This window comes from Anas platyrhynchos, chromosome 13, assembly GCF_047663525.1.
Source record: "Anas platyrhynchos isolate ZD024472 breed Pekin duck chromosome 13, IASCAAS_PekinDuck_T2T, whole genome shotgun sequence".
Taxonomy (NCBI): Eukaryota; Metazoa; Chordata; class Aves; order Anseriformes; family Anatidae; genus Anas; species Anas platyrhynchos.
In genome coordinates, this window is record NC_092599.1 from 17,910,620 (window position 1) to 17,925,396 (window position 14,777).

General features: G+C 44.2%; 1 long non-coding RNA gene across 2 annotated transcripts in view; it reads left to right on the forward strand.

The window, feature by feature from the left end:
* Window positions 1-12,229, forward strand: part of LOC106015206 (uncharacterized) — a 31,953-nt gene extending 19,724 nt beyond the window's left edge. Inside the window, exon 4 of one of the 2 annotated variants that reach the window (XR_005269281.2) lies at window positions 2,548-12,229. This is a non-coding gene — a long non-coding RNA (uncharacterized lncRNA). Of the gene's footprint in view, window positions 1-796; window positions 1,889-2,547 lie in introns of those variants that run through there. The other variant, XR_005269280.2, reaches the window with a different exon arrangement.
* The last annotated feature ends 2,548 nt before the right edge of the window (window positions 12,230-14,777 follow it).

Below are 14,777 nucleotides of genomic sequence, written 5' to 3' on the forward strand. Positions count from 1 at the left end.
CCAAAATTTGCTGTAGTTACTTCAGCTGCCACCACAGAGCAGGCAAGGCCAAAATAGGTTAAAGCACTTCTGTACGAAGCCTACAGAGCTTTGAAAGTGTACCTAAAAAGCAGCCCCTCAGCTTGATATTCCACTTCTTCAGGCCAGGGGCAAGCCTCATCCTGTGCATCCAGTAACAGCTCTATGACAAACCTTTAGCCCAATGTTCACTATGGCTAAGACACCAAAAGAAGCAGAGCCCAGCAGGTAATGCGGAAATGAAGAAAAGGATTTAATCTACACTTGAGTTCAAAAGGTACAGACAGAGGTAATGAACAGAACACAGGAAGGGCAGGGACAAATGAGCCAAGGAACTCTACAAAGAAGTACAAATGAGATACTAAGCCATTATAAGTTGCTCCCTTAGTTTATGATAGGCAATTGTTTGCCTTTGTGTGCTCATAAATGCATTTAAAACAAACAGAACATTTCCTAGTATAGGCCATGGCACTGGTTTTTGTGTGGGGGTTGTGCTTTTTTTTTCCTGGTAAAAGTTTTAAGAATAGCATAGGTATATTAAGATGCTGACATGAAAAACTCAACAAAAGAGCTACAAACCTTTTCCTGTTATTAAACAAACGGAAAGTAAATGTTCAGGACTGGGAGATATTCCATAAGAGGATGTTCTGTTGTTTTGTATTTGAAACCATATATACTTTTGGCAGCAAATTGATTTATTTGGCTTATTTCAATTCTTAAAAAATGTGATGATTTAGAGATTCATCCTGATTTGCTTGTTGTTTTGTCCTTTTTTCAGTTATGAACCTGGATAGCATTTCGGAAGAGGTTTGAGACACGTTTCAGATAACATCTGAATCCCAATAGCATTATTTGTGTCCTTAGTGGCAGATAGCTATGTTAAAGCATGCTCCTGGATCAGAGAGTGTTGAGATTAAATGGAGTGTAACCAACTTTTCATTTTGCTGTATAATAAAAATTAACCTATTTCTGATTTCTTAATATTGCAAATGAGCTAAAAGCGTTGGAGACAAATTCAGTTTTAGATGTTATACACACATCCACATGAACCATAAATTGCTAGTATCTGGTCTGCATGTGGTCCTGAAAGTTCAGCCTTTAGACGGTCTGATATACAGCATTCTCCAAAATCTATTCTATCCCTACATTTAATATAACTGGCAATGCATAGGAAACCAGAAGAAGAAAAACAGTGAAAAAAAGTCTCTCTTCTGGGTTATTCCTAGAATGGAATTCAGCTCAGGATAAACTAATGTTAAGTAACACCTTCATTTCAGCTCTTTGGAATTGCCTAGTACTTGAACCATAAATAATTAAAAAGTATATGAATGGGTATGCAAATCACAAATCATGGAGGATATAAGCAGGTACCTCCACTTGCAGTGTTACAGGTAACCAGGGAAGTGAGTAAGAATGCTACCAATTTGGCATAACAAGATGACTCTCCAGATATGCCGAGGCAAATGAGCAGAGTGATGACAGAGATGCTCGTCTGCCAGCGCACGCAAATAGATATTTGGAGTCGTAGCCTGGTGCTTTCCATGAGCGCTGCACTCACTATTTTGGCAGGAGATGAGCATGCACTTAAGATGGAGTGCAAACCCTGCTGTTCACAGTCACCATAAGGGTCCCTTGCACAGCCAAAGCAGTGAAAAGCATCTTTAGTAAACGAATACCAAGGCCAAAAGGCTGTCTACAGACAGTTTGTTCAAAATTGTGAGCATAAAAAAGAACATGTGCTCAGTTACCAAAACATATGTCCACATGAGCATAACTGTGTTTCCCAACGCTCGTTGGAGAAGTAGGTAAATATCGGCTACCAGTATTTGAAGAGAAATGCCATGAGCAAAGCTAGTATTGAACAATTAATTATTCAGGCATACCTAAACATTTCAGCCACTGTTTTTGGCATCTGCATGCATGTGAATGCAAGAAGAACTGTGTGCAGAAAAGCTAGAAGCCAAACTGAAAAAAAAAAAAAATAAAACTAAATAAATAAATTAAAAATATTTCCAATTTTTCCAGCTGTTTACTCCTGCCAGTTAATTCAAAGCACATAAAATTGGAGGGGGGAGGGTTGGGGGGGGGGGAGGGGGTTGGAAGGTAATTAAGAAATGCAATGTTATAAACAACAGAGAAATAATATTCAATATCTGAATGATCTGATAGCCTTCTAGGTCCTTTTTCTGAATGTGGTTTAATGACTATTAGATGCATGAAGTAAAAGGGGTTTTGTGTGTGTGTGTTTTGCATCAGATTCAGTGCCTTTTTATATAAAGACCGAGGCACACAGCGTCACTAGTATGAAAAGTCGGTCTTGTCTTTACAACTTTCAGTGGAGCGTAGCACTTTTTGTGCATTTTGCACAGGGCAACTGTGTTCATTGAAGTTGTGACTGAAAATTGCTGAAATATGGACATCTAGTGGAGACAGCTAATTATTACAGTTTACCTTCCAATGGAAATACACCCCCCACACCCCCCGAAAAAAATAAAATAATGAAATGGCCTGTTCCTGACTGTCTTGCAGGAGCCTGAAGTTTTGTCCTTACCCTTTGCTGCCTGGCCACAGCACAGCTGCATGCGGTGAAGGTGACGCAGTCAGAACTTGGCAAAATAGAAGCTGTGCGTCATTTAACTTACCTAGGTGATTGATGGAGCAGAAAAACTAACGACCCATGAAGGAACAAATATTTCTCAAACAAAAGGTAAATAAATCTGATAATGGAGCTGTAAGGATGCGTGAAAATCAGAGGTTGTAAGTGCCCTTAAATCCCCCTGAAACTGCAGCCTCAGACCTTCTGCATGAATTTCTATGGGGAGAAGAAAAGCAATAACTTTGGGAGTGTCGAAAGCTGTGATGCAGAGAAAATTAATGTTTACATCATTTTTAAATGCATACAGTTTGTAATACACATTGAGAGCTAGCTGAGGACAAAATTGCAAAATGCATTGTATTGTAAGTGCAATGGCTGCAGAGAGCCCCCGGGTCATACTGACGGGATGGCACATCAGCTGGATCCAACGGTGCCCTAAGAATTCCTCATCAAGGTGTGTTTAAACTCCGAGAATACAAAATCATTTTCCATTGAGTATGATAGCTACATAGTCATTTTTAGTGTTCTCTTTTCTCATGCTATTCGCTTTATTGCTGTCCACCTTGGGATTTCTGGTACTATGGGATTTCTTACTGGGCTGATGCTTGGCCAATATTTGTCCGACTTCTCTTTTATTTGTCTGCTGTGAAAACTGTCTGAAACTAAGCAGAAACTAACCTTAATTTATTTCTTTAATAAACAAAATTAAGATACTGCATATTAATAAAAATGAAAAGTATTCCCTTGCTGGTTTTCTTTTTTTTACTTTTTTTTTTTTTTTTAAGTTTCCCAAAACAGTCCCATATCTCTGTCAAAGTTAATGTAACTAGAATTTCCATGGGAATTTGTGTTGATCTGGGGAAACTGGAACTGGCTAATGTAAATAACTATAGCCCATCCTCCAACTACTGTTCAAATCACCTTGTGAGAGAGAAACGGGCTTTATTTAAAAGCAAGTGTCAAAATATTTCTTGTGGACTACAGCTAGCATGGGATACAAAAACTTTACAGGAACATTCTGTGGAAAACAGAGACAGAAATGAGTCTAATGACAAATCATGACTTAAGTTTCATGAAACTCTATAAAAAACCTGTTTTTTTGAGTTGTATGGAGTCCAAAATTAACAAAAAACACTACTAGGACATCTCATTCTTTTACAATTTTATGACTAACTTCCTTGAGAAGATGCAAGAAAACGCTACATAGGCAAATATTTTTACAGACTGACATTTCTGTTTCCTTTAATAAGCCTAAGAATGTAAAATACGTCTTTAAGAAGTACCTAGCCTGTTTGTTTCTGCTGAGATGGCACCGGGAATTAACTTCCCAGTCCCTTGAAAAAGTCCCCAAACATCCAGAAAACAACCACCTTTGATAACAAAACTCTCCAGCACCTTCTGCATATGGCAACTTAATTTTACTGTCAGTAGAAGCTTCACAGCATGAAAATAAGTTAATATTAGGTGTTAAATATCGGTAAATATAATATTAAATGAGTTCTCATTGTATGAATAGAATGTGTTTTATCTAATGGTACTAGGCAAACTCTAATACGACTGCTATTATGGAAGGACACAATAACACGCAAAAAGATTGAGAATACATGATTGGAAATGTTTATGATTTTAAAGGATATTTCCAAATATGTCATCACAAAGAGTTTAATTAGTCAGATAGTGAGAGCCTGTCTTTCCTTTGTAACTGTTTTTCAGTTCTACTCCTCAACCAGTGGCTAAGAAATTCTGCACCAACAGAAGCTAGCAGCTTCCCCCTAGAAAGACATACTGTTAGTTCAGAGGGACAACCACATATGAACTGGTACTAGCATCCCCAGATAGGATATTTGGCAGGAAATCATGAGCATGGCAATGTGAACAACAGGACATTCAGAGCCAGGCAATGGACAGCTGAAAACTGCACAGCAACGGCAAGAGTGTTAACATTTGAAGCAATGTATGTCTAGTTGCTCTCATTACAATTTGGAAAAGAGGGTTATATCAGACTTTTCAGAAAGCTGGTGTTGGTTTTGGACCTTAATTTGATACAGGATAACTAAGCTCAGTATCAAGAAATAGTAAGTAATGGAGTACCCCACATTAGAAGCAATGAATCAGCCACAGACAACACAAAATAGGCTATTCTCACAAAGATAGTCTTGAGCCAAAAGACTGTAAAACAGGAATGGAAATCTGAGAGATGATTTTACAAAAGGTATGGGCTTTCAGCCTCCGTAGGGCAGTATAGAGTACTGCAGTTTCTGTGGCACTTCAATGAGATCAGAAAACCTCCTGAAAGGATAAATCCTGAAAACTGCCATGAAAGTGATCTTCGGTCCTCTTAGTACTGTCCCTTGTCTCAAGGCAGGATCAACTTTACTTGAACTGTTCTTGAAATATGCTTGTCTAGCCTGCTATTAAAATTTCCAGCAATGGAAATAATCCTATCCTCCTAGGTAAAGACGGAGTTGACCTTCTCTCCTAAGTACAACATTATTTTGCAATGTAATCTAATGGTCATGCCTTCTATAACGACCTGTTTTGTCAAATTTACATTTTCTAGACTGAGTTATTTCAGTCTTTCCTCACATGTCACTCTCATCAGTCTCTTCTTGACTCTGTCCAATTGCTCTACATAAGCAGTTCTTCCAACTAGACACGCTTCAGCTGAGATTCCATCTCATGCAGAAGAACTATGAGTTACTTCATGTCTTGGATATGACACTCCTGCTTATAAATGCCAGTGTAATACCTTTTTTCACAACAATATGACATTTCTGACACATTCCCAATTTGTGATTGACTATAATCCTCAGGGTTCACTTTTCAGACCTACTGCCTAGTCATCTAGCTGCTGCCTTGTCATTGCTGTCTCATCATAAAAAGAGAAATCCAGACATTCGTGAAAGCATCTGTACAATCACTGATATTCTAAAAAAAAAAAAAAAAAATATATTGTCATGACTCGTCTTAAAGAGAGCTTGTCCTTCAGATAGCAAATATTCTGGCTGAAGAACAATCTGAACTTATAATCAGAAAAAGAAACAAGAACAGATATGTATTCTGCATGTTCAGTTGAATAAATTAGTGTGATTTAGTTAATTGACTGAATGGCGTATACTGTGGTTTCCCTCTCAAGGCTGTATGAAGATAATGAGATGTGGAGAAAAGCAACTGACCTATAGTTTTCTGATGTTTTGTCTACTTTTCACTCTAATGTACGTCTCTTTGTAATATGTCTGCACAATGAGAGAATATAGACATATCTATCCTAGATATGGTCTACTTACATATAAGACTGACTTGATTTGACAAAATTTCAAGGAATTTTGAAACCAAGTGTTATCGTTGATATTTGCTTATTTTCATGTTACCTAGAATAGTTTAGCTCACAGGTATTTTAATAGTAAAGTTCTAAGAATGAACCTGAAATTATCAGAGCGTTGCCATGTACTTTGGAGACAAGAATATAACAGGGCCCTCTGTGGTTTACCTTCAATGTTTTCTTTGTGAATCAATGTTCAAGATAAATAAGCACTCATCAGCTGGGATGTAAAGTAGATCTGCATAGGAAATAACTAAGAATACTTGCTTGGTATTCTCATGTTTTGCCCTACATTTCTTGAGTAGCCTTATAACCGTCACTCCCCTCTCTGTGCCTCATGAGTCTGTCTGTAAAATGGGAATGAAAGATGAAATACCTCATCCTAATGATGTGGTTTTACAATTTTCCATCAGTACATTCACTGATCTCCCCACTGAAAATCAGATGGACTTCCCTACTGAGAGTCTGTCCCCCACAAACCAAAATGTCTTGGTCCTTTATTGGACAGGGGTACCTCACAACGTAACCCCTGAGCAAGAAACGGTAGTTGCGCTGTAACTGCGTGTATGACGGTGAGTTTGATGAGGCCTAAACTGGTGTCGATTTCATCCAAAACACAAAAAGGGATGTTTGCTTCTTACTACCTGTTATAAGTTGCCCCCTTAATTAATTTTCAGAGAGCATTGCATTAATAATAGAAAGGAATTTACTGAGTAAGCAACAGCAAGCAAAACAGCGCTGGGCGGCCGGGGAGTCTCGGCTCCACCAACGGCACGCACCTCACCCCCCCCAGGGTCCCTTTTTATATCTCGGTAATTCCGGGATTACGCAGCACATCCTGGTATATTCTGCAACTGCGCGCACTGTTGCTAGGGGGTCATCTCTGTCCCTCTGGTGGTCGTGAAGATGAAGGCCGTAGTCTTCCTCGGCGTTGTGGTTCAACTTCTTTTTTTATTTGGTCATGTTGGCCCAGCGTGAGACAGGAAGGCAGGATGTTGATACACTAGGTTAGCAACTTATCAGGAGATGGCTACATGAGCTTTGCAGCAGTATCTCTGAACAAAAGAGGCAACTGAGATGCAGAAGGAGAGAAGGGGAGGGGGTTCTCTTTTTTCTTACATTAAGCAAAAGAATTTTCATAGTGTCTAGCCAAGCCTTATACAGCTCCTTACTTCAGCAGGGAGTTTTCACAACTCCCGTTCCTCAAACAGAACTCCTTGTTTTTATAATACAAAAGACAATGAACAAACATTTATTGTGTATTACAATCCCTCCTTTTTCTTTTAGTTACTCATTTTGTTCATTGAATCTCGGCAATGCCTGGCTACTAAGAACTAATGTTTCCTCGATTCCTTCGTTGGTACTTATTGGCTCGTATCTGGCATGTATGAGCATTAAATGTGCCGCTTCTAAATGTCCCTTTACAATCGCAATCAATTTATTAAAAATACATGGTCCAAAAGTTAGTGCTATTATTAAGAACAACAAAGGTCCTGTTATTGTTGATAATAGAGTAGGAAGCCAAGGTGAATAATTAAACCAAGATTCGTACCAGCTCTGTCGGGCTTCATCATTCTCCCATTTCCTTTTTTTTTTTTTTTTTTTTTTCAACCCTTCCCTGGGTCTTGCCATTGTATTTCTTACCACTCCAGTGTGATCAGCATACACACAGCATTCCTCTTTCAGGGCTGCACACAGCCCGCCCTGTTGTAAAAAAATACCAAATCTAATCCCCTACGATTTTGTAACACTACCTCTGAAAATGGCCTGATAGATTTTCCAGGGCCGAGATGGATTGTTCAATTTGGGTCAGGTCCTCGTCCACAGCAATGCATAAGGAAGTAAATTCTTGATTTTGTTTAACCAATGAGGCTACCCTGGTCCCCACTCCAGCTCCTCCCAGGATTATTAGGGTGGCCAAAGTTAGAGCCGTGAATGGTTCCCGTCTTTCCAGATGATGACTTTCCACTGTGTCTGGATGTACATATAATCCTCAGGGTGGTATAGAATCCTTGGTATAATTATCACCTGTATACAGAAATCACGAGACGCATTAAAGAGTTTTAGTGATAGACAAGGAGTTATGCCCACTCACAAACAAACCCACCTAGCGTTGTTGACTGGGATTAACCACTCGGCTGATTGTTTTCCATTCTCCAAGATATTACGTAGGTGACACTTCCCACTAGGAACCGTGCACACACACCTACCACCTCCAGTGACTTGTGTTAGTGTTACCCTTATGTCTTTTCCCCAACTGCATTGTAGAGGGTTGTTCTCGTTTGCGCGGGAGGGCTCCCCAGGATTCCCAATACCATCATAATATGAAGGCCTTATACTAAAGCATAATCAACAGTGTTTTGTTACATTTGGGTTTGTTTTGTTTAATAATTGGTAGCTGGCATTCATGACCCCCCCATATGTTATTCCCAGCTATGTTATCATTCTCGGCTTTACCTGAGCTCGTAGGGCTGCCGAGGGTTGGCACTGTAGTATTTTCCGCAGGCTGGATTCCCTGGACATTTTCTGACAATACCTCATTTAGTCCTACTGCCTGGGGCCTATCAGCATCCTCCTTTTTATTAGTATGAGTCCTCCCCTATCTGTTCTGTTTGTAAAATCTGACACCTCACATTTTTCCTAGTACCCAGCTAGTATCATCCAAGTTTGTTATATTTATATATAGAACCTTGCAAATTTCTTTATTTCCATGGAAGGTTCCTGTATACCCTATACCATGCCCTTGCCACCTGTAACGGGGACCTGCTTGTTGGTTACAACCTTGCAGCCCATATCCCACTTGTAAAATTTTATCCCAACCAGCCCAAGTGTCCAGTCCATAGCAATGGTTTCACACCCCCGGTATGCACAGTAATACACCTTCAGGTAAATTACAGTACCCCTTTCCTGGCTTAGAACTTGGGCAGAAATAAAATCCTGATTGGTTAAAGCATGGCTGCACTGACACCAGGTCACATAATGTGATTCAGAAACTGGGAGCACCCGCTGTCGTTTGCTGGATGATGAATTGATCCTTTCATCTGATCAAGCTCCATTTAAAAGGCTGATGGGGATGCGCAGACCCATAGCTGACCAAAACGATGATACTGACTCCCGTGTATCGTAGGAGGTGGTTGGAGCCCATCTAAATTGGCGGCCCCTCAGTCCCCCACCGTTTTCACTTCTCTGCCTCGCTTGTCAGTTCGGTTGCAGCGAACTACAAGGTATCGGTTCTTCTTGGCAGCAGCAGTGTTCTTCAGGGGAACCTACTAGGGAGCCTTTGAAACAGGGCCTCCTCCCCTTCCCACGATACACAGATAATATAAAATACTTATCGAGTCCGTCTTAGTGTCAGCTTCAAGTCGTCAGGGCCTTGGAGCTGCCTCCCATTTACCTTCCCGGATTGGTCCTTTCACACGGCTGGCATGCGTCCATCCTTTCTCCGCAGTTCGAATAGCCGTTTCTGTGGTAAGCAAAACAACATAGGGGCCTTCCCCATCGTGGTGTTAAAGCAAGTCTTTCCAATTCTTAAGACTTTCCAAGTCTTAATTAGAATTGAGGGTGATCAAGTGGCAATTCCAAGTCATAGGGTATACCATATAGCATTTCAAAAGGAGAAATTCCTACATCAGTTCTGGGCTGTGTCCATATGTTTAACAGTGCAAGGGGTAAGCATTTTACCCAAGAAGCCTTAGTTTCCAGCACAAGTTTTGTTAGTTGTTTCTTAATTTCACCATTCATTCGCTCTACCTTTCCAGAAGAGGAGGGGTGCCAGGGGCTGTGAAAATCCCACTCAATCTCTAAGGCCTGCTTTAATCCTTGCAGTAAAGCTTTACACCCATTCAGTCACGTGGTCAATTAGGACAAACAAGTAACTCAGTAAAGTCTACCTGTATACTTTGGAAAGGTCAAAACTCTGGATCCCGTCCCCCTCTAGATAGGTTACAGAAGACCTTTTTATTTACCCTTTGACATATAAAAAAAACTAAAAAACCCACACAAAAACCTGCTGCTCAACAGCAGTTGGGAGAGCAAGAAACCCCCCCGCAGACACCAAAGTCAGTGCAGAAGGAGGGGGAGAAGGCGCTCCAGGCGCTGGAGCCGAAGCCCCCCTGCGGCCGCTGGAGAGGCCCCTGGTGGAGCAGGCTGTTCCCCACTCCCCGATGCTTGGGAAACTGAACAAACACCACAGCAAATATGCAAATATACCAAAACTTCTAGACTGTTACTTAGATAATGCCTACATCACCTTTCCCTGCTCATTCAACTTCGAATACCTTTAACACTTTCAACAAACCTTTTACCACTTCCTTTATCTTTCTCTAGCCTTTACTTTTCTAATGCCGACATCAAAGGCTCAGTCAGGGGCCAACTTAATTCCGTACCTTTTCCCTCCAAGATGCTGAAACAACATCAATATACAACATTTCATCCTGTTTTCCTTCTTTCCACAAAACCAACATTGACTGTAATATGGTGTTATAATTAATACTTCCATTTAGGGGCCACTTCGCTCCATCCTCTAGTTTATAAAGTGGCCACCACTGATTACAATATTTGATAAGAGTTCTTTTACTTTCTGTACCCTCTCACCCCACTATATCCCTCCAATGTGTTAGTATACATCCTAGGAGGCTTTTCCTCGGGATTTCTTTGCTTTGAACTTTTCCTATTGTAATCTACAGTGGTTAATATTCCACTGTTTTCCTAGAAGCTCTTTACTAGTCAATCCCAATCCCTCCAAAATCCACAATATATAAATACACAAGTAAAATCAGACCACTGTAAATTAACTGCCTGTAGACAATTACACTGGGGACATTTAAACCTGATGAGCTGATAATATGCCTGGGCAAATTTTGTTCCCTTAGACATACACCTCAATGGCAGTTCTTATATTTACATATTTACATATTAACATATGTATAAAAGAACACTTTAACAAAAATGCCCGGGCTTTTATATATACAATATACAATGTACAGTTATTATTCCAGTTAGAATTATTCCTCAGCAGCTGGAAACATTGTGCCAGTTGCCATTAAAGCTCGCTTACCCTCCTCCTGTCTCTTTCTTAAAATCTCGGACATCCCCGGAGTTAATGGGGATGGCCACATATTCCTAGTCACTGGTTCCTGAGTGCTAGAATCAGAGTTGTTATTGGCATCTCCCTGGGGTTGCAGATTAAGAAGCCCGGGAGTCGGAGGGGCTGCAGGTGGGGGTGGTGGAATATAGGGAGGCGGTGGGGCTGGGATCTCTAATTCTCGGTTTTTCTTGTGCCTCCCATCCCCTCCTTTTTCTTTTAGAGGATATAAATTGGCTCGAGTTTCCGAGCTGATCCACAAATGTGCATATTCACTTTCTTCCAAACTAAAAGGTTCCTCTGAGTTTACATAAATATTTAGGGCCTGGCAAACCCAATCTTCAAAGGACCCAAATACAGGCCAGTAAAGGTGGTCTCCTCGAATCTGTTTACCACCCCAAACTTAAACACAATAATCATTTTTACTTTATTGCTTCCCCGCCTAAAAGGGGAATCCTCCCAGTTTTCAATCATTGATCCCGGGGTAACCTAACATCAGATGTTACCCAACCCATGGGACCAGAAGGCTTACTCTTCTTCTGTCCCATCTTCCGGAGAGCCTTCACACACACACGCACAAATCGCTTCCCCCTTTTCGTGTCCCAGTCCCTCACGGGATGTGGGAACTCCTTGTTTTTATAATACAAAAGACAATGAACAAACATTTATTGTGTATTACAGCCTGTACCCTACTGTGATGCTTTGGTCCCACCAAATGGGTGTAAGGACCCTCAATGGAAGCTTTCAGGTGCTGGGGAGCCACAGGAGGGCCCCAGAACGTCCAGACTGGAGGTGCCAGGGCTGGTGAGCCCCAGGTTGGCACTGCAAGCCGTAATGCAGGAACTGCTGGACGTTCCTGGTGCTGTTTCACTGTCAGAGCTGCTACTGCTGTCACTGCTGCTCTGAGCACTAGGGGTTGTAGCAGGTCTGCTGCCACACCGTCTTCCAGTCTGCCTCTGGGTATTTGGAGCCCGATGTTGTAACGGTGAATGGCTTCTTCTCTGGGGTCGCCCCTGCTGGCTGGAGGATCGTCGCCATTTACGCCTTGGGGATCCACTGGGGGACCCCGATGCCGCCTGCCTGGGAGATCGGGTGGTGCTGCTGCTCCCAGCATCGGTTTGTGGTTCATGGCATCTCCTGCAGCGTCTTTGGGGCTGGCTCTGGGCATCTGTGGCCTGATGTTCCAGCGGTGAACGGCTTCTTCTCTGGGATCGTCCCCACTGGCTGGGAGGGAGGGAGGGAGGGAGGAAGGGAGGGAGGGAGGGAAGGGAGTGTGGGCAGGCCTGGTCGTCAAGGTGAGGCTTTAGACCTGGACCCTGGGCCTTTGGAGTCTCTGGCTTACGGCCTGTACCCTACTGTGATGCTTTGGTCCCTCCAAATGAGGCTGTTGTATATGGAGTGGTAATTCGTGTTGAGAAAATGGTTGATATTAATAAAGAAGGGGGAGATTTGGGAGTGTTGCCATGGGGCGCCGGAGCAGAAGTCCCCTGCGGCCTGTGGTGAGGACCATGGTGAAGCAGGATGTCCCCCTGCAGCCCATGGAGTACCACGGTGCCGCAGGTTTCCACGCTGCAGCCAATGGAGGAGACCACGGTGGAGCAGGTGGCCCTGCACTGATGGAGGCTGCCGCCTGTGGAAGACCCCTGCTGGAGCAGATTCCAGGCTGGACCTGTAGCCCATGGAGAAGAGCCCACGCAGGAGCAGGTGACCTAGCAGGAGCTGCTGCCCGTAGGGGAGCCAGGTTGGAGCAGTTTTCTCCTGAGTGATGGACCCCGTGGTATGGACCCATATCTGGAGCAGCTCTGGAAGAGCTGCTGCCTGTGGGAAGCCCACGCCAGATCAGTTCATCAAGGACTGCATCCCGTGGGTGGGACACCACAGCACAGGGGACGAGAGTGACCGAGAAGGAGCAGTGAAGAAGCACTGGAGGCTGACCATAATCCCCATTCCCCCGTTCCCCTGCGCCACTCGGTGGGAGGAGGTGGAAGAGGGTGGATGGGGGAGAGGTGCTTTTGGTTTCTTTCCTTTTGTTTCTCACTTCTCTAGCTTGTTAGTAATGAGCAATAAATCTTACTATCTGTCTTCTTATGCTGAGTCTGTTTTGCCCGTTAACAATAATTATTGCGTGATTTTCTCGTCCTTATCTCAACCCTTGAGCCCTTTTCACATATTTTCTCCCCATTCCTCTTTGAGGAGGGGGAGTGAGAGAGCGGCTGTGGTGGAGCTCAGCTGCCCACTCGAGCGGAACCACGACACCCGCACACCCAGTGCTGTTTACTTGCCTTTTATATTTTTTATCAATATTCTTTTATTAATATTACTAAATTCAGATTCAGTTGAGACTTCATTTATAACACGGTGCAACTGAGGGCCCTAAAAAAGAAGATATTGTGCCCTGAAATTGAAAGCCTGGGCCAGAAAAGTGAGGGTGTAAGCACTAAGAAGCCAGTTTTGTCTCCTGAGAGCAGTCTTAGGGCCCTGAACGAAAGGGCTTGGTCCCTACAAATGAGGCCCTGGGCCTGCAAACTGAGGGTTTAGATGATCAGAAGAAGACCTGGGATGCCAAGTGGAGCTTCTGGAGCTTGAAAAGAAGGCTTTGGAGCCTAGAGAGGAAACACCAGGGGTCTAACGGGGGGGAGGGAAGGGAGGCAGGGGGATATGGCTCAGCTGTGCAAGTGAGGCTGAAGCCGACACGCGCGTGTGATCTCTCCGCACAGATGGGATTGGCAGCAAGCTTTATTGTGATGGCGGCTGGGGACTGGGGCCACGACGTCGGGCTGGAGCACGGCTGCTCCCGCGGCGTTGTTCAGGCCGGCTGTAGGGATTTGAGGCCCGACGTTGTAACCGGGAGCGGCTTCGTGTCCGGACTGGCCGGGCGTGGCTGCAGTGGCTGCTGCGTTCAGGCACCGGGGAATCGCTGGAGGACCCCGATGCCGTTTCGCTCTCAGAGCTGCTGCTGCTGCTGCTGCTGCTGCTGCTCTGAGCACAGGGGGATGCAGCACGTCTGCTCCCACGCTGTCTCCGGGGCCGGCTCTGGGTATTTGTGGCCTGACGTAATGGGGAGCAGCTTCTTGCCCGGGCCGTCCCCTGCTGGCTGGAGCATCGTCTCCGTTTACACCTTGGGGATCCACTGGGGGACCCCGATGCCGCCTGCCTGGGAGATCGGGTGGTGCTGCTGCTCCCAGCACCGGTTTGTGGTGCATGGCTGCTCCTGTGGCGTCTTCTGGGCCTGTTGCAGGTGTCTTGGGCCTGATGTAAACGTGGGCGAATTGTCCTCTGCTCTGTCCCCTGCTGCCTGGTGGGGCTGCTGCTCTCAGGTACCAGGGAACTGTAGGATGGCCCTGGTGCTGCCTGGCTGCTGGTGCTGCAGCTGCTGCTTTCGGGTGCTGGGGAGCCACAGGAGGGCCCCAGAATATCCAGACTGGAGGTGCCAGGGCTGGTGAGCCCCAGGTTGGCACTGCAAGCCGTAATGCAGGAACTGCTGGACGTTCCTGGTGCTGTTTCACTGTCAGAGCTGCTACTGCTGTCACTGCTGCGCTGAGCACTAGGGGTTGTAGCAGGTCTGCTGCCACACCGTCTTCCAGTCTGCTTCTGGATATTTGGAGCCCGATGTTGTAACGGTGAATGGCTTCTTCTCTGGGGTCGCCCCTGCTGGCTGGAGGATCGTCGCCGTTTACGCCTTGGGGATCCACTGGGGGACCCCGATGCCGCCTGCCTGGGAGATCGGGTGGTGCTGCTGCTCCCAGCACCGGTTTGTG